The 27,048-nt window shown below is 37.6% G+C and overlaps 1 pseudogene; it reads right to left on the bottom strand.

Annotated features, from left to right (window-relative positions):
* Nucleotides 1-22,558: 22,558 nt before the first annotated feature.
* On the bottom strand, nt 22,559-24,982 carry LOC127628629 (E3 ubiquitin-protein ligase TRIM39-like; annotated as a pseudogene).
* Between the last annotated feature and the right edge of the window lie 2,066 nt (nt 24,983-27,048).

Genomic DNA, 27,048 nt, shown 5'->3' with positions numbered 1-27,048 from the left:
ACTATATCATTCAGTCATCTGAGTGCTATTGTTCTTAGTCTTCTTGAAAAGTGGATCAGTTTATACATGTGAAGAATACTGAATGATGCATTTGAGATAGTTCCCCAAGAAATGAAAATAATCTTATTGTTACGAATGAGGCAGCGAGGAGAGAGGATCTAAATGCGGGACTTCTTTATTAAATGAACAAACAAATGAACAAAGGAAAAACCCTCAATGGGGAAATAAACATAAACCGAGAACTAGGGCAAGGAACACAGACCAGGCTTGAACTACATTCAACGAACGACAAGGAGTGAACAAAAAGCAGGGCTTAAATAAGGAGTGATGACTGAATTAGACACAGGTGAGAACAATGAACAAAATGGCAGTGGTGATGGCAGGTGGATTCTGGGAAGTGTAGTACATTTAACAATGACAAGTGAAACCCAGGGCAGACAACAAGGGAATGGTGACATAGCCCCCCTCAAAGGAGCGGCTTCCAGACGCTCCTCAGAGAAAAAAAAAATGGAAAAAAAAAAAAATCGTCCAAGGAGTGAGGGGGGGGGGGAAGCAAACAGACAGACCAGAGGAGCACAAGGGGCAAACAGACAGACCAAGGGAGTACAAGGGGAAAACAGGCAGTCCAAGGGGCACAAAGGGCAGAGAGGCAGTCCAAGGAGGCACAAGGAGCAGACAGGCAGTCCAAGGAGGCACAAAGGGCAAGGACAGGTTCAGGTGGTCTGGGAGCTGGCCACCGGGCAAGGACAGGTTCAGGAGGCCGAACTGTGGGAGGTGGAGCCGTTGCAGGCGGAGGTGTGGAAGTATGCGCCGTAGGAGGCTCTAGAGGCGGAGACCTGGAAGGCTCTGGAAGCGGAGCCGAGGGAGGTGGCGCCGTAGGACGCTCCAGAAGCGACGCCCTGGAAGGCTCGAGAGGCGGAGCCCTGGGAGGCTCGGGGGGCGGAGCCAAGGGAGGCTCGGGGGGTACTGGCTCACTGACGGTCGAGGCTACAGGCGCTGGCTCACTGACGGTCGAGGCTACAGGCGCTGGCTCACTGACATCGGAGGCTACAGGCGCTGGCTCACTGACATCGGAGGCTACAGGCATTGGCTGGTTGGCCATGGTTAGCGGAGGCTGGAGAGCAGAGGCCTTTCTTCTCCGCCTCCTCCGGGCGGATGAAGTTAGCAGCGCTGGTTCATTGACCACGGCAGGCGTGGGGGTTGGCTCACTCACCGTGGCTGGCGAGGAAAGCCCAGAGGCGGGAGCTGGGATCTGGAGAGGTGGTTCCCCGGCAGCGAACTCCTCCAAGATGAGTCCCACGTACTCCCGCCAGGTGCAGTCTCCGGGAGTTCCCACCACCGGTGTTTGGGAACACCGAACCGGTACGCCACCTTCAGAGTGTGGTCATCCCAGCCGGTGCAACTGGCCACGTTGGTGAAAAAAATAGGAGAACTCCCGGACAGTCAAGTCCGCCTGTGTCAGCTCCATGAGGAACCCTGCTAGATCCATAGTTGGTCGTTCGTTCTGTTACGAACGAGGCAGCGAGGAGAGAGGATTTAAATTCGGGACTTCTTTAACAAACAAATAAACAAAGGAAAAACCCTCAATGGGGAAATAAACATAAACATAAACATAAACATAAACATAAACATAAACATAAACATAAACATAAACATAAACAGAGGACTAGGGCAAGGAACACAGACCAGGCTTGAACTACATTCAACAAACGACAAGGAGTGAACAAAAAGCAGGGCTTAAATAACCAGGGAGTGATGACTGAATTAGACACAAGTGAGAACAATGAACAAAATGGCAGTGGTGATGGCAGGTGGATTCTGGGAAGTGTAGTACAATTAACAATGACAAGTGAAACCCAGGGCAGACAACAAGGGAATGGTGACACTTATCATTTATTCAACCTTATGCCATCCCAGATGTGTATGGCCATGTAATCTTTGTTTGTGTTCAGCAGAATAAAGAAAGTAATGAGGCATGAGGGTAAATAAATTATGATAATTTTAATTTAGCCTTTTTTTTAATGTACAATCCCTTTAATGTGATGAAAATCATCAATATACGACAAACACAATTCCAAGTATTATGAATTTTTTTGTTTTAATACATTTGCAGTCTTGTCAAATAAACGATTTTGTCTTTAGAAAATGTCATTAACACTTTCTCAACATATAGCAGAGATACAGTACAGTGCCACAACGATACAATATACAATATAACAATATATACGCTTGAATATTTATTAGATTCAAGGTTTATACAAGGCCCCCTTAATAGAACCTCATTTTAAATTTGTATTTTCTGACTATTATTTCATACTTTAGGCTTTATAGTGTTACTCTTTATGCTTTGAGCCGCTGCGGAATTAACGCTATATTTTCATAAATAACACCGACAGAACGATCATGAGGCGATAAATATCCGCTCCGGTGAGTAAAACACACAACGACATTTAATCTGACGCGACCGGACACTCATATAGATGTGCTGTCATATAATAATAATGATAAACACAGAGATGCACACACACACACTCACATCACTATTTCATACTGGCATACATTATACACTAATTATCTACTCACGTAAACCATACACTCTTTTCAATATATACACATAAAAACATTGAGACACACACTATCTGCACTATACCCACTATAAGTACACATATGTTACAAAAGAGTACCAAATGACATGCATATATGTACATATACACCATTGTGTTACCATCTGATACCAGCACTTTACCATGACATCACTACAGTATTTTGCATGTTAGTCAAAGAATAGATTAAAACAGGGGTGTCAAACTCGGTCTCAGGCTGGGCCACATCAGGGTTTATTTGGGCCTGTTGAAAATGTGGCACCAGCACCTGCTTTAGTTGCACCCATGCAAATAATATTACATGTTTTGTACATTGCAATGCACATTTGCCAGTACAGCATTGATATTGAGGTTGTGATGCCGATGCAAATTATGATATGAACACCAGTAACATCTCTGGGGGAAAATGAACACCTAATTTATGGCTAAATTGAAATATCTGAATTCATTCGTTGTGGAAAAGTGTTGGTCAATGAATCTGTCCTCTCGTGCTGTGACCGTGTGTATGGATGAACATTCATTGATTACTTTGAAAGGGTTTAATTTCAGAACATTTTCTGGTTGGTAAATTCGGACACTTTGGAAAACCCAATCCAATTGTTTCTAGTCATTATTATGTTGCTTGGCTGAAAAGTGAACATTGATTACAGTTGTTATGAATCATAATACAGGAATTGTTGTTATTTATGGCCATCTTAACATTTCAGTTTATGTCAAAGCAGAAACTAGTTAAAGGGTGTTTTTGTTGGATTGAATTGGATCAGCGCTTACAGAATCGTTCAATAGGGTTAGATTATTAAAATAATAATAATAATAAATGGTAATAGTGATAAAATATTACTATACAATAATATATTTCTATAATAATTTTTATTAAGTTTATTATTATTATTTTTATTGCAATAATATAATATTCAAGTTGACAAAGTTTCAAAAAGCAATGATGAAAAGTGAACTGAACCTTTTATAAATACAACAAAAATATTTTTACAAAGCAAATATTTCAATTGTGAAAACACTTTCTAGTATTTCTGGTCGGCAGTAAAGCACGGGCACATTTGTTTAAATTTTGGTTAAAATAAATCACATGTTAATCATATCGCAGTTCAAATCGCAATTGCAATCTTTTTTTTTTTTTAAATAATCACAATTCGATTTTTTCCCCAAATCGTTCAGCCCTCTTCCTGAATCTCTAATGATCTGCGTTTCGCTCTATTTGGGAAAATGCTCTTATTTCATGTTTCACATATTGGCCAGTTATTATGTGGTTATTTTCCATATTGGATTTTTGTGTTAGCCGTCTGATCAGATAATGAGTCAAGAAGGATTCTTTGGTTCAGACATTACTATAATTATTATTATTACTATTAAATTTGCATACTGTGAACAGTGTAGGCTACATGCTATATAATAGCTATGAATAGTCATAAGTTAATTGATACAGTTTTCATTAATATCTGCAGATTATTTGAATTTCAGAGCTTCAGTTTTTTGTACTTTCTCATTTTTGTGTTTCTGGAATTTCGGAGACTGTGTTTTTTGTTGTTTGGGTAATTGACATTTCCTGTTGTGTCATGCTATCCTCCAACTAAAACTATTTTAAATTGCATTTTGCTAACTCTTTTATTAGCATGCATCGTTTATGAGCTCATATAAGTGAGAGGCTATGTGGAATGTATGTAGTCTATTTTAAAAATCACTTAAAAAATTACTTATTTATTTTTTATTTTAGCAGACCGCAGGACCAATTAAAGGAGTGTTCCGGTTGAGAGTTTAGCTCAATTAACAGTGTTTTTGGCGTAATATTAATTAACACAAAAATGTATTTCGACTCGTCCCTTTTTTAAAAAAAGAATACAATTTTACAATGGAAGTGAATCTGGCAATTCTTTTTTTTTTTTTTTTTTTTAAGTATAGCCACAAGATGTCATTATTATGCATCGTAACAACATGATTTTAGTGTAAAAAAAAATTATTACTTTCAATTAAGTTATTTCCAATATTACAACTACAGTTGAAGTCAGAGGTTTACATACACTTAGTCATTAAAACAAATGTTTTAACCACTCCACAGATTTAATATATATATAAAAAATTGTCCTTTAGGACATCTACTTTGTGCATGAGTAATTTTTCCAACAATTTGTTTTACAGGCCGATTGTTTCACTTTTAATTGACTATAATCACAATTCCAGTGGGTCAGAAGTTTACATACAGTAAGTTAACTGTGCCTTTAAGCAGCTTGGAAAATTCCAGAAAATGATGTCAAGCCTTTAGACAGTTAGCCAATTAGTTTCTGATAGGAGGTGTACTGAATTGGAGGAATACCTGTGGATGAATTTTAAGACCTTCAAACTCAGTGTCTCTTTGTTTGACATCATGGGAAAATCAAAATAATTCATCCAAGACCTCAGAAAAAACATTGTTGACCTCCACAAGTCTGATTCATCCTTGGGAGCAATTTCCAAACACTTGAAGGTGTCACGTTCATCTGTACAAACAATAGTACACAAGTATAAACACCATGTGACCACACAGTCATCACACCAGCTCAGGAAGGAGGCGATTCTGTCTCCTAGAGATGAACGTAGTTTGTGTGAAAAGTGCAAATCAATCCCAGAACAACAGCAAAGGACCTTGTGAAGATGCTGGAGGAAACAGGTAGACGAGTATCTAGATCCACAGCAAAACGAGTCCTATATGGACATCACCTGAAAGGCTGCTCAGCAAGGAAGAAGCCGCTGCTCCAAAACCACCATAAAAAAGCCAGAATACAGTTTGCAAGTGCACATGGGGAAAAAGATCTTACTTTTGGGGAAATGTCAATATGGTAAAAAGTGTCTCTAATAATACATATATCTAATATCTCTCTATCTCTTCAGTATCACAGAAAACATGACAGGAAACAGTCTGGTATTACCCATCGTTCTGTGGGGCCGTAATGCTCCCACTCACTGTATCTCCAGTCTAATGGTGATGGACTTTCACCAACCTTACCAAATCTAGTAATTAATGAATGTAATTTACATTGCAGAAAATGTTATAACAAATGTATTTATATAACAAAATGTTTTGGGATTATAATAGAGGATTGTGTTTACAAATTCCAAATATGAATGCCTTGTCCATAGATAAACCACATTTCAAATTCATCAAATGGCCCATTTCCCCTAAAGTCAAAGAGACTCACTTTAAAATGATTTATAACTTTCTTAGAAAGAGGTTTAAATTGGAAGTAGATCCCTGTGTATTTTGTGAGGCAGCTGATGAGACTCTGGAACACTTGTTCTTTGTATGTCCTATGGCCAAAAGCTTCTGGTCTGATTTACATTATTGGCTGTCATTTAAGATTGATGACATCCTGATGTTTGACTTATCACACATATTCTCTTTTATATGGATCCATAATATAGATTCATCCCTTTCTGATGTGGTTAATATTGATTGTCCTCGTGGGTGAATATCATTCATTATAGTAAGTGGAGATATTCGAAGCCTTCTTTTTCATGGTTTATGAATGATTATAAATCGTATTTTCCTCACTGAAATAAGTAAAGTCTAGTAAAATTGCAAGAAAGATGTGTAGTGATATATCCAGACAATTGTTTCGATAAATATCCACTTGCTACGTCTTTTAAAGGATGCTTTAATTTAAATGTTTTCTTAAATATTTAGATTATTTCTCAAGCCTTTTGATCTCGAGACTTTTTTTTTTTTTAAACCAATACCCCCTTGTTGTTTGCTTTTTTTGTTGTTCAGTATCGTGTAGGGGACGCTTTTCTTTCATTTACACTGACAATAATTGTATTGTTCCAATTGATGTATATTTCTTATTTCTCCACTAAGAGAGTTTTGTATGTTTTTCTTGTCAAAATAAAAAGTTCCCGCTTTCTGTCTGTTCTCGTCCAACAACAGCCAATCACGAGAGATTCGAAGAGATGCAGCCAATCAATACAGTATTTGGTCAGCAGCCAATAGCATTTGTTAACAGAAAGGATTGGGCCCCGCCCCTGAGTGCCAAAACCGACTTTTTTTTTTTTGATGGAAACTTTTTTTTTTTTATTATTAAAGATTCATATCAAACATACAACAAGGCATTATTGCAATCATATTCAATCAATCTTACAACATGAATTGAATATGGAGTACAACATTGATACATTTTCCAAAAAACCAAACCAAACAAACAAAAATAAATGAAGGGAAAAGAGACCAAGGGACTCAGCAGTAGACACTAAGGATTCATAAGGATACATAAGTATTCATGAACAATTAGGGCTTTTTTTGTTTTGCAACATTTCAGGGATTGTTTATTCAGAATTATATCATTTAGAAAGGCATTAAAGACAGGGGATGTTTTAAGAAATCGACATTTGTGTATGAAATATTTGGCCATTAAAATCAGATTATTCACTCCAAACTCAGTTGTTCTGTTCTCCATTTGAAGTCCAAATTTAACGTATTCATATGTTAAGATTGGGATATTTTGTGTATCGTACATGATCCAGTACTGGAAAGCATCCCAGAAGGTCTGGGTTACACTACAAGAGAAGAAGAGATGTTCTGCGGTTTCAATGTCAGAATCACAGAAAGTACAAACATTCACATCCATATTAAATCTTTGATGCGAGAAGTTGTTACATGGATAAATCTCATTCATCACTTTGAAGTGAACTTCTTTTACCTGTGGTGAAATAGGAAAAGAAAGGTAACTGGTTCTTATCTTCACTAAACAATTGCTGGTACATTTCTTGAAGATATGTTTTCTCTTCAATGGTGAAGGGAAGCAGATCGAAGTGAGGACATTTCTAAAAAATGTGTTATTACATTTATTTTTATCTAAGAAATTATATGCATCTATGATTAACGTGGGCTCTCGAGGAATAACCACAGAGTATGTTAACATGCCTTTTACTAAAATGAAGATCAGAGCTTGTGGGATTGCCTGAATTACAGTTTTAAATTGCCTCTCAGTGCACATCAAACTGTATTTCCGGATAAAGACGTCATATGTTAAGAAGTTACCACAATTATCTAATAAATGAACAATCGACCAGACACCCTTTCCCATCCATTCACTGTAGAAAAAAGATTTTCTCTTAATTAATATACTTCTGTTATTCCATATTGGGACCTTGTGAGGAGTAAAGTTATGTTTGTGTATGAGTTTCCAGTATTGGAGAACCTGTTGATGGAAAGTTGAAAGCTTATTCGGTAGTTTGGAAATGTTGAAGTCACATCTTAAGAAATGTATGCCACCAAACATTTTGAAGATTTTGAAGGGGAAATCAAACCAGAAATTATCACCTTTTATAATACAATTTTGTAACCATTTTAATTTGATGGTACCATTCATTGGGTCAAAGTCAATGGCATTTAACCCCCCTTCTTTGGCAGGTTTCACTGTATCGCTTTTATTTACATAATGATATTTTTCCATATAAAATTGAAATTATCTTGATTGATCTTCTTAATTCATTTGTCGGGTATATCCAGTGAGTAGGCTGGGAAGGTAAGTCTGGACAAGCTTTGCATTTTAGTAAGTAAAATGCGTCCAAAAACAGATAAGTCTCTTTGAAGCCAACTGTTAAGAATAGTTCTATTTATCTGAATGATATTTTCTATGTTGGATGTTTCTCTAACCTTTTTATCTTTAGAAATTATAATACCCAAGTATCTGACTTCATTTTTAACTGGGATATTATACATATTAATCATGTCATGGTCTTGAATAGTTAAAATTTGAGGGAGGAGCAAGATGGCGGAGTGAGCAGTCGTAAAAGTTGCAGGGTCCGACAGAAAAAGTGATTTTGACATCCAAAACAGTTAATTTTGAACAACAGGCCCCCTTAAGTCATTGTGAGTAGACATCACTCTTAAAAGACTATTGTGAGACACTTTTGGACAAAATGGACAGTGAATCAGACACGAGCATTGACGGCTTTTCTTTTGTCTGTTCTTAAACATATAATAAAGTGTGTTTCTTCAAACACGTCAGCATTTCTTGTCATGTGTCACTCCGAGACATATTTTGTAGGTAGATGAGCAAAATGACTCGTGCATGAAATGCATTTGGAGAGGAGCTCGCGAACTGGATTGAGTCTCGTCGCATTTTGCGGGTGTAATATCACACACAGAGGTTAAATTGGGCCGGAGCGCACCGGAGCGCAGCTCCGCCTCCTCAGGTCCACAACACCACCCTGCCGGAGCTCAGCTCCGTCTCCTTCAGCACCAAATATTCTTATTCCACTTAAATTATTTTTCATCTCCTGACTCCTGGCAAATACATGGCATATAAGACTGAGTAATTAGCAAGACTACACAGAGACACCCAGGCTACATGGAATTATCAGACGCAGGGGCGCAACTACCCAGTGTTAGAGGGGTATGCAGCAACAATTTTGGCGCCCCCCCACACCCCACTTATGAATAAATAAGTTTGCCGGACATCATCATGTATGGGCTTCAAATAATAAAGGTTTATTTGAAAGTATATCAGACAGCCACTGTAGGCCTACAGTATATATGTACATATATATATATATATATATATATATATATATTATTAACAATGTTAACAAATAATAAAAAGTTACAAACAGAATAAACAGTAACAAACAGAATAAACAGTTAGAACTAGTCAGTCACCGATTCTCGATGCCCAATCCAAGTAACAATGTTGCTACCAAACATTCAAAAAGCTCTTTAGTTTCTACTAAATTGTAACATGGCGTGCCTTTTCACTTGCCCATTTATCTAGTTTTGCATCGAATGAAATGGTTAGTGCCACACTGTTTTCAATTGAAATGACTGCTAATTGGGTTAGCGATCATTACTCATGTTGGAGCGAAGGTATGTCTTTATCAGCTTTAGCTTGCTGAATGATCTCTCCACAGAGGCAACTGTCATAGGCATTGTCAGGAAAACTCTCAGGGCTACTGTTACATTTGGAAAATAGGTTGGTCAACATAACTTCAAACCATACTGGACATTTAGTTTTGTGTAGTCTAACTAATATAACTCCTACCTGATGTCATCACTGGTCTCCTCTATACTTGATGCCATCGCCGACATCATGTCTGTCTCTTTTACCCCTTGCCTGTGTTCTTCTCCACTAAGACATTGTCAAACAAACATTATGTAATAAGATTTTCCATATTACTTTTTCCCATTTCCAATAATATTAATAAGTTAATCTGTTGGTATCAAGTGGCTCCCTCTACACTTCCACCTAATGTTAGCCCTACCTGTTGCCTTCCCCTGTTTTTCCTGATCCACCATCCTCACACCTGAAAGAAATGAACTCACTGTTAAATAAAGCAGCCTAAATTCAATTCTTAAATCAGCCTAGTGATGGCATCATATAAGACAACTATTATGCAGTAAGGTTATGCTGCTGTTGAAATTACATTAACATTTTGGATTTTAAAAAGTACAAATATGGCACACACACACATATATATAGATATGTAATTACAGGGTCACATCTCTCTCTCCCTTTAAAGGTCTGTGCTATATATATATATATATATTTTTATTTACACACACACACACACACACACACACACACACTTTTAAAGAGCGAGAGATGTGACCCTACCATAGGGTTTAACCAAAATCTAAATGTAAATATCAGCAACATTATTTTGCATTAAGTTAGCAAACACTTGCCAGTCTGTTTACATTAATATTTGCAAGCCTCCAAGTTTGCTAGCAAATCTATGCATGATTCCATGGTAAACCAGAGATATTGCATTAGTTGTTTTCCAGATTCTTGTCATTTATCGTACATGCTTCCTTATATTTTTCAGTTTTCAGCTCAGCAACCTCGGTTTTGCATATTCTAAGCTAGCTAGTTACATATTCTGGCTGCTACATTCCCAGTCTTAGCAAACGCTAGATAGTCTGTTAACATGAATATTTGCGAGCTTCCAAGCACAGACGTCACACTTTAAATCCTACCTGTTGCCTTTAACCATCCACTTATTAAGCTGCTGTCGCATCCCTTGACATGCAATCTCCTTTTCACTCTTCCTTTTTCTGTTTTTAGCCCCCGACAGCTTTTTTGCTTTATCCATCTTTGAGTTTTAACGACAATATAAATGTTAATTAAAATGTATTTGTTGGTCACAGTGGCCAAATTCATGAATTAAATGTTTATTTTGACTTATTTTAATCACATATATCACTGTGGGCCTCTTGGAACATTTCTTTTTCACAAACCTTAACCTAATAAAAAAGCTTTCAGATATTCAGTGTCCATCCTCCCATACCATACTTTTATAGGTCATAATTAAGTGTTTTTATGCTGTGGTCATATGGCTAAGTGGCTGTTTAGACAATCGTCATCTAATTTACCTTACATAAATATGTCATTATATTACACTTGCTAAATCTCCAAGAGCAATACAGCAATTAGATTTATTAATTACTTTTGTGTTACTTTTTAAAACTCACACCACCGACCACCCTATACCACAAGCAGGGCAAGACACCAAATCATGAGGTCTGATTCAGGGTCAGTTTTACAAAAAAACATATTAAAACCAGGTCCTAGACCAAAAGAAAGGAGGCAGACTGGTTGGGACAAAAGTTCAGCAGACTAGGTTGAAACCTCAGCTCACATGATATCTTTCAAAAGTCCTGTGGTGAAGTAACTGAAATAAAGATAATTTTATTACTATAGTAGCTGTAATGTGATTGCTAAGAATAAATGTAGTTCTGTACATTACCTTGTTAATGAAAGACATTTACAGTAATCTTAGTAAAAGTAATCTATACACTGTTGGTAACCAGTGAAGAGGGCGAGGGATCCAGGGACAGCTCCATCCAGAACAAAGTAAAGTCACAAACTGTATGTCATAATGACACAACACATACACTCACCTAAAGGATTAATAGGAACACCATACTAATACTGTGTTTGACCCCTTTCGGTTGCTGAAAGCATTCTTTAGAAATGTTGGCCCATATTGATAGGATAGCATCTTGCAGTTGATGGAGATTTGTGGGATGCACATCCAGGGCACGAAGCTCCCGTTCCACCACATCCCAAAGATGCTCTATTGGGTTGAGATCTGGTGACTGTGGGGGCCATTTTAGACCACACCCCGAAATGCATTGAAGCAACTGCCATGTGATTGGTTGATTAGATAATTGCATTAATGAGAAATTGAACAGGTGTTCCTAATAATCCTTTAGGTGAGTGTATGTGCAATGCTTTATGAGGGCACTGACACACTTTTAAACCCATTTTATTGAACAAAACTTATTATTTTAAATTATGGTATGATTACACAACACATTATGTAATGTAGTTTTACATATATTTAAGACCAATGCAAAAATTGCAATATAGTAAATCTTTATGTAAAAAAGCTTTGTATAAAGTTGTTTAACAGGTTGCCATTTAAAATCATGGTGCTGTATGCAAAGGCATTCCCATTGTTTGATACAGAAGAAATGTGTAGGCAAAATATGTGATCAATTAATTACTGTGGATGATTGATATGTTTCAATAGCCCAACACTGACAGGACATCATGTATTATTCATAGGAGAGGCAGTATGTTTTCTATATAGAGAAAGGTTAAAGATCAAAAGCTACAAATGTTTTTTTTTTATATAAAACTATTCTCTGAATAAATTCCCAGATACATTTTATGTTGTCTTGGATGCTCATAAAAAAGTGCTCCAAAATGGCAATGAAAGGGTCCAGTCACTAAGAAGCGTTTATTTTCACAACAGTAAGAAGAAAGAAAGGCAAACTACACACAAAAAAAGTGCTCCACAACCTGACGGGAGCACTAACAAGTGTCCATATCCGCCACCCACTCCAATGGCCACTTCTTTCCACTGTAACACAAAAAGGAAATATGCAATTAGATGTTTTGGTTCTGCAGAGGAACTGTAGACACAAAGACACACATTAAGACTCCTGTAGCTGTTTTCCAATGGCTGTGTTTTAGTGGGGTTTTTCATTACATCACAGTTGTCTAATGTTAGTCAACTACAATGCAAGGAAAGCCTTAATTGTTATTTTAAGTCAAGAAAATTCTATAATCTGTTATGTTTCTGACATGAATCACTGTTTGGTGTGCACAAGACTCCAAAGTGTTTTACATTTTTGGGTTGGGTTTACATTTATCGGAAAGTTAGGCCAACTGCTCAGTTTTTGAGACGATTCTATTTTAAAGCATAAATTGATTTTGTCTTAGTAACTCAAAAATGAGGAATGTGAAGTCCACATTTTACTGTGAGACAATGTGACAAATGAAGATCTCAAGCTGACATTAAATATATTGATCCAGTTTTTAAGTAAGGCAGTAATGCTGTAACTGACAATTTCTGTATCTCTGGCCGTGTAGTTTGGGCATAACATCTTTATCATTATTGGCTATAACTGTATTTTCGGTGTGCATGTAAAGTGTTAATGGCAAACAAGATTAAGGGAATAAAGAGAAAAAAACTAAATGAAGTGTCTTAGTAAGGTGTTGGGCCACCAAGAGCCACCATAACAACTTTTTGGACTGAAGCTGTTATAAACACCAAATAAAAGCATATATTTTGGACCATTGGAGCTCCCCAGATTTCAGAGACTTAGAGAAACTATGCCAAAGAGCATGAAACTCTTCTGGGGGCACGTAGTAGCCCAACACCTTATTAAGACACTTTGTGTGGGTTATAAAAATATATTTATGAACTATATAGACAAATCTTACCTAAATCTTACCTAACATATGTCAATAGTTTGTACATGTTAAAACTAATTGGCTATGTGTTACCCATGAGAAGTTGTACATACCAGAGTTTGCATGGCTCCCACTCCACTTGCTTCCATTTTTGACCCTAAAAATAGTGAGACTTTTTCAGTTTCAAATATTTGCTTTGTTTAGCAGTTATACTAATCACCAATACTTTTTCAAGACCATTACACCAATAAAATAACATTTTGTAACCTTTGTAGTGTTTTAGTGGTATTTAACCTTAATGACTTTGTATTTGGTAGCGCTCTTCACAGGGTAATAACCCTGGCTCCTGTCACTGTATGTGGGCATTCTGAAAGGAAACAAATATTACATTCACAAAGCTTAACACTACTATAAACAAGCCATTATAGAATGATAAGTGGTTATTAAGCTAGAATGGGTTGTACTTAGTTACAGTTTTGATATTGTAGTTATTATGGTACAGAAGTTGTATTGACCACTGGTAATTTACTGTAAATGTAATCAACACAAACTTTAGGGTTGGGCAGTTGTAATAAATATATTGGCAAACAAAGACAAGTTAAATCTATGAAGTCAAATAAATCTCTATTGTGCTGCCTGGCAGTTGTTCATTGCTTTCTCATAGCAAAGACTAACATGCTTTTGACTGTGAAAACCAAAACCAAAAGCAAAAAACATGTATGTTACTTTCTGACTATGCTATTATGTTGCCAAATAATTGCCAGAAGACTGTAGCTAGGTACTACAGCGCATACTAATCAGTTTTGTGGCATTCAGTCCACACTCCTATACAGAAAGCTGGACAAGCAGTACATCAACATACCTTTCCTTTTTTTCGGCCGCACTGTAGTGGGAGCAGGACAGCCTCCTTCCACAACTTCCACTGTCAAACAAGGTAATAACAACATATTTAAATGTTTATGGTGTGATTTCTGCAAGGATTTGTATCTAACAAAGAGCTGTAGAATATGATGTGTAGGCCCAGGACATCTCTGCAGCGCCACAATATTTAATTTAAAATGGTATTTTAACACACATTTTGCCTTTAACAAATATTGCACCTCCTGTGATTTGAAAATTGCAGTAGGTCATATTGCGAGTTCGATAAGATTTTGATTAGTTGTTCAGCCCTACTGTTAAATAAACAATTGAACATATTAATTTGGACATCGCCCAAACCTAATAGACCACAGCCACTTACAAATGCAAATACAGCCTTCATGAAGACTCACAACAATTAATATAAATCCCAATGTATGGATTACACACATTACATCAACACACCTTTCCTTTTATTCGGCCGCACAATAGTGGGAGCAGGACAGCCTCCTTCCACAACTTCATCTGTTAAATATAGAGAAACATTTAAAATATGTAAAAAAAAATATTTTAAAACATTTGTCAAAATGTTTTTCCAAGGTGAGACAGAGACCTTTAAAGAATGCTCTTTAGACACAGGCCAATTTCGAATAATACAAGCAGGTGTCCTACACATTTCAAAATTGACGGATGCAACTCTCCACAAAATAAAAGGAATATTGCATACATTCTGCAACATTTTCATATGATATTGCACAACGTGATATTGCAATAACGATAGTGAGTCAATATATTGTGCACTACGAATGGGAAGACACCAAAACACCCAGAAACAATGTCCTAAATATGGGCAAACACAGGCATGATTGAAGTAATGAAGTAATGACAACAGCAGCAGTTCATGGAATTTGATGAGAGGTTCTAATCCAATAATCATTTTAAAATATATATACAGTGGTGGCCAACATTATTAGAACGGTAAAATTTTTTTGATGTTTTAAAAGAAGACTTCCTATCTCCAAGGCTTCATTTATTTGATCCAAAATACAGCAAAAACAGTAATATTGTGAAATATTTTTACAATTTAAAATATCTGTTTTCTATTTGGTTATATTTTAAAATGTAATTTATTTCAGTTATCACAAAGCTGAATTTTCAGCATCATTACTCCAGTCTTCAGTGTCACATGATCCTTCAGAAATCATTCTAATAAGCTTTGATTTGATGCTCAAGAAACATATATATATATATATGCATTTGGCAGACGCTTTTATCCAAAGCGACTTACAGTGCACTTACAGGGACAATCCCCCCGGAGTAAAGTGCCTTAGTCACAGACACACTGTGTAATTTATTATTATTATTATCAATGTTGAAAACTGTTTATTTTTTTTAAATAATAATAAATGTTTCGGGACTCTGAATTCGTTTACAGTTTCACATTACACAAAGTAAGAGTATGGTTTTGTGGGGCTTATAACTTATTTTCAATACTCTTCATATACTGTAGCTCCTTTTATGCTTACCTTTTTCAAAAGAAACTGGGAGGCTGCTGAAGGTCCTTCTGGGGAGTGGGGTGTTTTCCCCAGGTTCTGGGATTGCTTTACCGAGGGTGCTAAAGAGGACACTGACTGTCCAATTGGGGACTTCGGTGGTCCAATAAGGGCTGCTGGAGGTCCCGTTGGAGCTGTTGGGGGATTAAGCAGGGCCACTGCTTCCTGCTGATTTGATATGACCATTGGTGGTCCTGTTGGGGGTTCAACTGGGGCTGATGAACTTTCAATTACATGTGGGGTCCAGCCTACATTGTAGAAGTACATAATTATTTAGAAAACATCGATCAACCTTTTTCACAATTTAAAGTCATTTTATAGAACAAACATCTAATCAATTAATCAAGAAAAAAAACGACAGTAAAAATAATCGTTAGTTGCAGCCGTAGTAGCAAAAAGAGATGTGTATAGACCTAACAAGTGCTGTTCTACCAAACTACTTCTTCCTAAGCTGTATTGATTTAATAGGTGAATGTTCTCAAGACATGTGATGGATGTTTTGAGATAGTCTGGTGGATGACCAATTGTGCCATTTTTTCTACTGGAATTTTATAATTAAAATTATAGCATGGCTAATTACATTGTCTTCCAATTCAATTCAATAGAATAGAATAGAATGACACATTTATTTAGAACTTTCATATGTACTACTGTACACCCAAAGCGCTTTACAATCATATCAGGAGGTCTCCTCAACCACCACCAGTGTGCAGCATCCACTTTGGTGATGTGACGGAAGCCACCGTAAAACGGCGCCAGTGCGCTCATCACACCAGCTACTCTGCTAGGACTAGTGTCACCACCTAAAAAGTGTAGAGCCCTGATCTGCAACATCTATAATGAGCATGGATCACTAAGTTTAGGGCCAGGCACTGTTTTAGTGAAAAAGGCAGCATATCTGCATGCGTTTATAAAAGAAATGTAATTTCTTTAATCCACCATCACAGTTCAAGCTTGGTTTAGTATAAAAGCCAAATATACTGGATCAGCCTGGTGTGTGCGTTCTATTTTATTTAAGATTAAAATGAAAACCAAGCAGATAAAATGAATGTTATTTTATTGGTACTTAAACGTGAGCAGCTAAATAGCTAGCTGCTTAGCTTTTAACCTCTCCCAATTAGTTTAGTTTTAGTTGTGCGAAAACCATCAATGATAATCTGAATGATCTATTAGTCAAGAGAAGGCAACCACAGGCTTACCTGTGAGGCTGTGACAGCATCAAATACAGGACATTTTTTTAAATAAATAACAGAATATTCTTACCTTGAATAACAATATCATACATGCCCTTAATTCGTTCAAGGCATGTATGTGATGTCTCACTCAGCTGGCAGCGGGTGCCAAAACCTCAGACACCCAATTGTTTGGCTTTTTTCCAGGCTTGGAGAGAAGTAAAACCCCCTTAACCCCAGGGCCTGCAATTTTTCGAGCTAAAAATACAAGGACACACATACAAAATAACATATATTATTTAAAAATATATCTAGCAACATTTGGAAAATAACCTGCATAAAAACAATACAAGAAATTGCATACCAACAACACAGCTTCATCCTGTATATGAGAGGTAGTCCGATTTTTTTTTTGCATTTGAACCCAGCTCTCCCTCTTCTGATCAAATTTTTTTAGTTTCTTTTCTAGCCTCAGCTTATGTGGCTGTTCTTTCTTGCATATGTTGCAAGTTTTGCAGAGCCACATTTAGATCGGTATGGCAGACCATACAGTTTCAGCCTGGTTGACCCCTGGCCTGGCATTTCTATTATAGATAAAGTAAGAGAGTGACAGATTTTGTGAAGAACTTCTTTCACACAACCAAAACAGAACAAGATTTAAATAAAAAAATGCAATACTTCGGCTACTTGAAAACACCAGGCTTCTGGAAGAGAGGAATAAAGAGAGATAGTGTGTGTGTGTGTGTGTGTGTGTGTGTGTGTGTGTGTGTGTGTGTGTGTGTGTGTGTGTGTGTGAGAGAGAGAGAGAGAGAGAGAGACTGAGAGACTGAGAGTGAGAGACTGAGAGAGAGTGCGACTGAGAGTGAGACAGAGTGAGAGACTGAGAGTGAGAGACTGAGAGTGAGAGACTGAGAGTGAGAGAGAGACTGAGAGCGAGAGAGTGAGAGAGAGACTGAGAGCGAGAGACTGAGAGTGAGAGAGAGACTGAGAGCGAGAGAGTGAGAGACTGAGAGTGAGAGAGAGACTGAGAGCGAGAGAGTGAGAGAGAGACTGAGAGCGAGAGACTGAGAGTGAGAGACTGAGAGTGAGAGAAAGAGAGACTGAGAGTGAGAGAGAGACTGAGAGCGAGAGACTGAGAGTGAGAGACTGAGAGTGAGAGAGAGACTGAGAGCGAGAGAGTGAGAGACTGAGAGTGAGAGAGAGACTGAGAGCGAGAGACTGAGAGTGAGAGACTGAGAGTGAGAGAAAGAGAGACTGAGAGTGAGAGACTGAGAGTGAGACTAAGAGTGAGAGAGAGTGAGAGAGCGACTGAGAGTGAGACAGAGTGAGAGACTGAGAGTGAGAGACTGAGAGTGAGAGAGAGAGAGAGACTGAGAGCGAGAGACTGAGAGAGACTGAGAGTGAGAGACTGAGAGTGAGAGACTGAGAGCGAGAGACTGAGAGTGAGAGACTGAGAGCGAGAGACTGAGAGCGAGAGACTGAGAGATTGAGAGTGAGAGAGAGACTGAGAGTGAGAGAGAGACTGAGAGTGAGAGACTGAGAGCGAGAGACTGAGAGTGAGCGACTGAGAGCGAGAGACTGAGAGTGAGAGAGTGAGAGAGAGACTGAGAGCGAGAGACTGAGAGTGAGAGACTGAGAGTGAGAGAAAGAGAGTGAGAGACTGAGAGTGAGAGAAAGAGAGAGAGAGACTGAGAGTGAGACTGAGAGTGAGACTGAGAGTGAGACTGAGAGAGAGAGACTGAGAGCGAGAGACTGAGCGTGAGAGAGAGACTGAGAGCGAGAGACTGAGAGTGAGAGACTGAGAGTGAGAGAGAAACTGAGAGCGAGATACTGAGAGTGAGACTGAGAGTGAGAGACTGAGACTGAGAGAGAGTGAGAGAGAGACTGAGAGTGAGACTGAGAGACTGAGGGTGAGACTGAGAGAGAGACTGAGAGTGAGACTGAGAGACTGAGACTGAGAGTGAGACTGAGAGTGAGACTGAGAGTGAGACTGAGAGAGAGACTGAGAGTGAGACTGAGAGTGAGAGAGAGACTGAGAGTGAGACTGAGAGTGAGAGAGAGACTGAGACTGAAAGTGAGAGAGTGAGAGTGAGAAAGATAGAGGAGTGGCTCTTAAAAGAGCCGTTGGTTTCTTATAAAGATAGACAGGTGGAGGTAACAGGGAAGGATGGTGGGTAAAAACAGGAGCTGTTGGACAAAGGAAAACAAAAACATAGTTAATTATTTTGCAGCAAAGATTCCTGGATTTGTCATATTATACATATATCTGTAACAAAATAAAGAAGATAACTGTGATGCTGCTGTTATTGCATATTCAGCATGTAAACTGCATTCATGAACAGAAGCAGTGTGTCGTGATAAATGAGGTGAATGCATCATTAATATGCTTAATCTGAATACATTTTCATGACCACTAAAAGATTTTGTGATTTGTCCTCTCGATGCTCTGTAATTAGTTGTGTGTATGGTTATTGTTTTTAAAGGGTTACAGTGTTGTACCCCCAATTTTGCACATTTTCTTCTGACAGATTTATTAACATCAATTACAGAACATAACACTATGTATATGAACTTTAACGATCAATAAAAACTAAATGTAATTGCACAAACTAGAATAATTATAGTAAATTTGACATGTGGGGTCGGTAAGATGTTTAATGTTAAAAGAAGTCTAATATGCTTACAAATGCTTAATTTATTTGATCAAAAATACAGTAAATCTTTGTAAAAACTAAAATTGTGAAATATTATTTAAAATAGGCTGATCTGTTTTCTATTTGAATATGTTAAAATGTAATTTATTCCTGAGATCAAAGCTGAATTTTCAGCATTATAATTATTAGAACAGCTTATATGATTGATATATATATATATATATATATATATAAATATATATATATATGTGTGTGTGTGTGTGTGTGTGTGTAACAATGTAAAGGCCTTTACGGTCACGTATAATCGATTTATTGCATCATTTCTGAATAAAATAAATTCGTTCTAAATGAATAAAATTACTGGTTTTATGTGAGGATCTATCCTTTAGAATAGATACAACATCAGTATCGATATTTCAGGATCGACAGCAGCTTTCTGTGGTTAATTAATTAGCCAATTAATATCAATTTCCATTGACGTTATTGACCACAGTAACGTTAACAGCACCATAGATTAAAAAGCTCCACAGTCTTCATACACACAAATATAACGTTAGGCTATAGCAACGTAGATTTCTTAAATGACTGCACCGTAATAAAAATATGGCTTTGACCGACCTGAACGACGCGGGAATTTTGGAGAATGCACTATATCGCTTCTATTTGGTCCGTGGAGAGTTGTTGGCATTGAGGAAATTATTGCCCCCTGCTGGTACTCAACCTTCATTCATGCGTGTCATGTTCACGCCTTGAGGAGGCAAAGCGTGACCCTGACACGCGTCCGCTATTGGACCAGCGTGTGTATTACACGCTTTAGCGTGATACCGGGTTGAGAGTTTGGCCGAGAAGTATTGCTTTTGGGTGGATGTCTATCCTGCATCTCATCTGGTACCACATTAAAGTCACCACCTACGACAATATTATCTGTTGGGTATAAACGCTTTAAATCAGAGATTACAGAAGATACCTCATGGAGTAGATTTTGATTCAGTTTAGTATTATTGTGGCCATATACATTAATTAAAATGAAAAAATATTTTCAATGTCTAAAACTACCCCTAGCCAATGTCCATTGAGATCAGATCTAGAAGAAATTATTTTCCCTGGACAATTAGTAAATAAAATTGCATCTCCTGCCGAGTGCGAGGATCCATGGCTAAATAAAATTTTATCTCCCCATTGACTGGACCAAAAAGCAGCATCAGTTACAACAGAGTAAGTTTCTTGTAGAAAAATACAGTGAGAGCCACTACCTTTACAATATAAGAACATTGCCTTTCTTTTGACCTTGTTTTGGATGCCCCTAACATTTAATGACATGAACGACAAAGGTACCTTAACTGGAAACATTTAAAACAAAAAACAAAACAGAGGCAAAAAGAAAAAGAAAAAAAGAAAAACGTGCAAGCACTTGTATTAGAAAGAACAAAAGTATCACCAGGTTGTGTAGCCACGAACCTCGAACATACCGCACAACCTAGAGTCTCTCCAAACAGTCTATCTCACACCATCCTACCCATAATCAGTTCGATTATGTTGAGTCAATGCGTCTTCCTTCAATGTAACCGAACGGTCCCCGATAATACGCTTTCTTTCCAGCTTTACGTGCCTGGTCAATCAAAGGCCACAGCGCCGCGACGGGCCAGCCGGTCCTTCGTAAAATCCTCCGTGAATCTGACTCCGCGGTCCCGACAGACTGACGAGTTCTTCGTTGATTTCCACATTTCATCCCTATACTTCCTCATGGTAAACTGCACAATCATCTGCCTTGGTTTCCCGGTTCTTTCTTCCCGATTCGGTGCACTGTGTCAACAACGTCTTCTAATTTCTGAACCAGATGCGGTGCAATTTCCGTAATGAGACCGATCACTTCCCTGCGGGGATCCTCTTCAGGCCTCTCCTTCATGCCATTGATCCGGAGGTTCCACCTTCTTTTATACCGCTCGAGTTCAGATGTTCTGCTCGCCAGGTCTTTGTGCGATGTTGTTAAATTCAGGAGCGATTTGCTCGTCTCCAGGCACTTTTCTTTGCATTCTTTAATTTCAGCGGCATTGAACTCTACAGCCTTGGAAATCTCTGCGATCATGACACTGTTCCTCCGCATTTGAGTCGCCATTTCTTCTAATTTTTCGTCTTGTGAGTCAAATCGAGCGGTCAATGAAGTGATGGCTTGTAGCAGAGTTGCATTATGTCATCGTCGTAGGACCTTAATTTTTTTTCAAGGTGTTTGCTTTAGTAGGGGTTAAATGAGACGAGTCACGACGTTTAATTGTAGGGATCGGTCTGCACCTCCATCATTGAATCAGCTGAGACCGGAGCTGGAGTCGAGCAATGAGCCGGTGGAATGATAATCTTCGGATGAGTAGCTTGCTGAGAAGATTTACGCATTTTGAGGTCACAAAACACACGCTGGGTGTTTACATTTTTTTAAGGTAGGTGTAAATGAGACTTGTGTAACTTTCACAACAAAATTGGGAGATTAACTAGGCAGCTCGGTACAAACACATGTGTTCAGCCCGCCATCTTAGCCGAACCCAGATTATCAAATTCATGAAGCCACACAGGTGAAATGTTCACGGCAAATGTCTGCAACAGCTCTGTGTTCTCTGTCGCATGGAATTTACGTCAGTGTCTGAAATCGGTCACTCACTGCTGAAATATAGTGCACTCACAGCCATTCACTATATAGGAAAGAGTGAACGAGTGGGTGATTTCAGACACAGCATTGGACTCACCTTTCCCTCTACTGCAGTAGAAAACTACTTTTCAGTGTGTTACTTACCTGTTATCAACACACACACACATAAACACACACTCGCGCGCACACATATTATGTGTTTGTAACACTGTGAAATTATTCACCTTAATGTCGCGATCAACACTGAACAATGGAAATACTCTTAATAAACGTGTGTGTTAGTTATCTGTCACAGTCCAGCTCAACTCTATATTTTACTTTAGTGTATCAGATTAAGTTATAAATGTGAGTGTTTGGAGTTAAAACAATAAAACACATTTTTATGGTACTTTTTATTTTACAAACACAAATTAAACTTCTTAAAAACTCTTGAAAAGTTTCCATGACTTGATGATAATGTTTTATAAAATGGTCTTTAAAACACCAGTTGGTAAGTGAATTTATAACTGATAATACAGATAAAACATCTAAATATACATCTTTACAGTAAGTTGAGGAGTTGTATTATAATGATTATTTTGAGAATTGAATTGTTCATAATATCTGTCATATAATGATCAATAACAACCCGAGATCACATTATTAAGATGTACAGTAAATCACTGATCTCACATATGAATTCACATCTTAGCCAGCATCATTAAAAAGCATTAAAACATGTCAGAATAAATGAATTAACAGCTGATGCTACAAAGACACATTTGATTAGTCTGTCTTCTACAGAAACTCAACTTTTGTAGATACAAGTTTAATCTGTCATTTCATTCTTAAGTCTTTTTTTCAGAGGAGTTCACTGGTAAGATCATCAGAGGAGAAATTTTACATTTAACACTGAACAATGGAAATATTCTCTCAGTAAACGTGTGTGTGAAAGTGTGTATGTGTGTGTTAGTGAGAGGATCAGAGAATGACAGTTTTCCTCTGTCACAGTCCAGCTGAACTCTGATTCTCTGGAGTTTCTCTTTCACTGAGACACGAGATCCTTGATCAGGTGAAATGAATGCAAAATATTTACCATCAATAAACCTCACGCACCAGAATCCACTCCTGGAGAATATGTTCTTCTTCCTCTGAGCAGATTCTGTCATCACACCCAAAAACCAGCTTGTACAGTCTCCAACCTGAACATCCCAACAGTGAATCCCTGAATTAAAACCCTCTGAACCCAAAACACACTTATACATATCAAATCTCTCAGTATTATCAGGAAGCAGCTGTTTCTCTTCTCTGAGTCTCACACTGATCAGATCATCAGACACGATGAGATTACTGTGAGCAGTGTTGGGGTCCAAAGTCACTGGAGCTGAAGAGAGAGGACAGATACACACTCAAACACACATCAAATAACACAAATGATCATTATGAATTCATTGTTGTATTCTCAACTCACTGTATTGAACATTTTCCTGCATCTTCTGTATCACAGTGAACTTCAGGTTGCTCAGATGTTTTTGGGACATTGATCAGAACTCCTGAAATGTTCTCTGGATCTGCTGGTGTACACTGGGTTCTGAAAAACATTCAGGAGTCAGTCATGTTGATTTGGGTTCAGAACCGAGAGAGAAACAGGAAACACAATACAAACCTTTCCATTGTGCTCTTCAAGTTCTGTACAAAGAAAGAAACACAGATTATTCATCCAAACTGAATTTGCTTTTAATGTTTGAAACTGACATTTGTCTCCAGTATAATGAATATTGAAGTTGTATAAATGTTCATTGTTTCCACCTGTAGGAATGAAAGATCTTCAGCTGTCATCTGCTCCTCTATGACTCTGATTGTGTGTGAAAGAGATGAAATCTGTCTGCTCATCTTCTCAATCTTCTCCTTCATCATCTGACTCTTCTGCTCCTCTTCCTCTCTCAGTGCTGTTATTCTGGCGGCCTCTTCATCATGTAGAAACTGGTGAAGTTTCTCAAACTCCTCATTAATCTTCCTCTCTGTGTGTCGAGCCTGAAACTGAAACAAAAGACATTTCAGAGAAAGATCTGATGGTCAAACTGTATATCAATATACACTTCCAAAAATGTGGTTTCACACTCTTTAATTACACAGTTTAATTCAAACCTTAATATGTTCTGCAGTTTGATCCAAATTCTGTTTAAACTCCTCAAATATTCTCAGTTTCTCCTGTAAGGGTTTTAGTGCAGTTTTGAGTTTCTCCTGAAAGAAATGGACATGTTAATATAAAGAGTTCTTACTTTCCAGCCCTGTTCTGCTTTTAGATCATTATGAGTTTGACCAGAATAATCTTCATTTACTGGCTGTAATTATTTGTTCATATATGCAATCATAAAGTATGCTGCAAGTTATGATGTTTCAATAAATGTTTTGAATATAATTGATCTGACCTTATTATTGATGACAGCTTCATCTACAGGACAGAAATTGTGTTTTTTGTGTGTTCTGGAATCTCGACACACAAAACACACCGGCTGTTGATCATCGAGACAGAAGAGTTTGAGTTTCTCTTCATGAAGACTGCAGACTGCTTCACATCCTGATAAAGATCTTTGACTTCTCTCCTGTAAGAAAGTCTCACACAGATTCTTCAAATCCCGATTTAATGGAGGATGATCTAATGTTGATCTACTTCTGCAAACTGGACATTCTTTCGATCTTTTACTTTTCCAAAACTTCTGAATACACTCTTCACACACACTGTGACTACAGGACAGAAGAACAGGATTTTTAAAAACATCACAGCACACAGGACAAGAGAAATCCTCCTCAGAAAAAGATTTAGACGCCATTTTCAAAATTACAAATAAAAATCTTCAAAGTTTCACTTTCTCCAGTTGTTGGTCTGAACTCTTATTATTCTGATTCAAATCAAAAAGCTTCACATCCAAAAACATGCATCAGAATGATCAATAATCTCCAGAATATTCTGTGTTTTCACTCGACTGAGAGACAGGTGAACTAGAAATGCTGATAAACAGGTGTGTCAGTCTCAGTTTTAACCTGTGAAAGTGGGCGGAGTTTGCTTATACACAAGAACACCCAAATACTGTATGAATTGTTTTGTTGACCTGGAGAGAGGATTTACTTCACTGCTTCAATGAAATAAAAATAAGATATATAATCTGTGGTGTGAATTGCAAACATTATGTACATTCTATACACACAGATGGACAGTTTCAATACTGAGCTTGAGATCAATTACAGTATAATGAATCAAATCAAACACTGGCACATTAAGTCAGTGTTTGTAACAGGCAAATGAAGACAGACTAATAGAAAGTTTAATGACATCAGTTGACCTGGATGAACCACGTGAACGAGTTATATTCCTCTCATACCTAAACTAAAGTCTAAAGTCTTTCCATTACAAGAATGAGTAACAAGACTGGGCAAAATCACCTCTGAATGTCTGTATAGTTCATCATGTGTCTCTCTTATCTGCTCACACATTGATTGAAACAAACATGAATTATTTCTTTGAATGATGAGCACTAACAGTAATAGTAATGTAAATGTATTGTTTGCTGTTGTTTTAAATAAAGATCCAGCTTATTAAAAGCTCCAGTTCTCACAGTATTCATAATAAAATCACTAATGATGTGTATTTACTCAAAGTCCTCCCATTAAAGGGATAGTTCCTCCAAAATGAAAATACTGTAATAATGTACTGACCCTCATAATATTCCAAACCCATATGACTTTCTTTGTACCATGAAAAAAAAAAAGGAGATATCAAGCAAAATGTGACAAAATTGATTATACAGTTGGGGTTTATGGTTAATCTGCTGATTGGTCAGTTTAAATGTATTTATATAGTGAATATGTAAACTATGTACAGTGCCCTCCACTTTTGGTAAATACTGTATGAGCAAAGAAGGCTGTAAAAAATGTTTTTTTTTATTGATAATCCTTTGTTGATCTTTCATTCAAAATGTTCACTAAAATCAAACCTTTAATTAAAGTAAAATAATTGAAAGGGGTGGTGTCTCATAATTAAATAAATATTTTTCTCCCAGACACGTTTGACACAATTAATGACACCCCTAGAAATTATTCATGATTAAAATACATCTGAAGTATATATCCACTCATATTTTACATTTTTCGAACACCTGATAGTTTGAGTGGCCAAAGAATCTCCAAGGATCACAGCTGGAGAATTGCAGAAATGAGTTGAGTCTTAGGGTCAGAAAGTCTCCAAAACTACAATCAGACGTCACCTACATCACAACAGGTTGTTTGGGAGGGTTTCAAGAAAAAAGCCACTGCTCTCATCCAACAACAAAATCAAACGTCTTCAGTTTGCAAGACACTACTGGAACTTCAAATGGGACTGGGTTTGTAGTCAGATTAAACAAAAATAGAGCTTTTTGGCAACAAGCACCAGAGATGGGTTTGACACACACAGAGAAGTTACCATATGGAAAGTACCTCATGCCCACTGTCAAATATGGTGGTGCACCTTTACATTGTGGGACTGTTTATATCAGAGGTCTTGGACATCTTGTTTGGATACATGGCATCATGGACTCTATCATATACCAACAGATACTAAATCAAAACTCGGCTCTACCATAAAGTTTAAAATGGGCCGTGGTTGGATCTTCCAGCAGGACAATGATCCAAAACACACATCATAATCCACACTAAAATGGTTCACTGACCAAAAAATCAATGTTCTGCTATGGCCATCCCAGTCCTCTGACCTGAACACCATAGAAAACCTGTGGGGTGAACTGAAGAGGTGAGTACACCAGCATGCACCGCTGACTCAGGCTGGGGCAACATCCGGCCTGTCGTTTGGTGTAAATAATATAGAATAGATTAGAATAGAATACATTTACATTTTGAATAG

This window comes from Xyrauchen texanus, chromosome 35 (genome assembly GCF_025860055.1).
Source record: "Xyrauchen texanus isolate HMW12.3.18 chromosome 35, RBS_HiC_50CHRs, whole genome shotgun sequence".
NCBI lineage: Eukaryota > Metazoa > Chordata > Actinopteri > Cypriniformes > Catostomidae > Xyrauchen > Xyrauchen texanus.
This window is presented reverse-complemented; position numbering and strand designations above follow the sequence as displayed.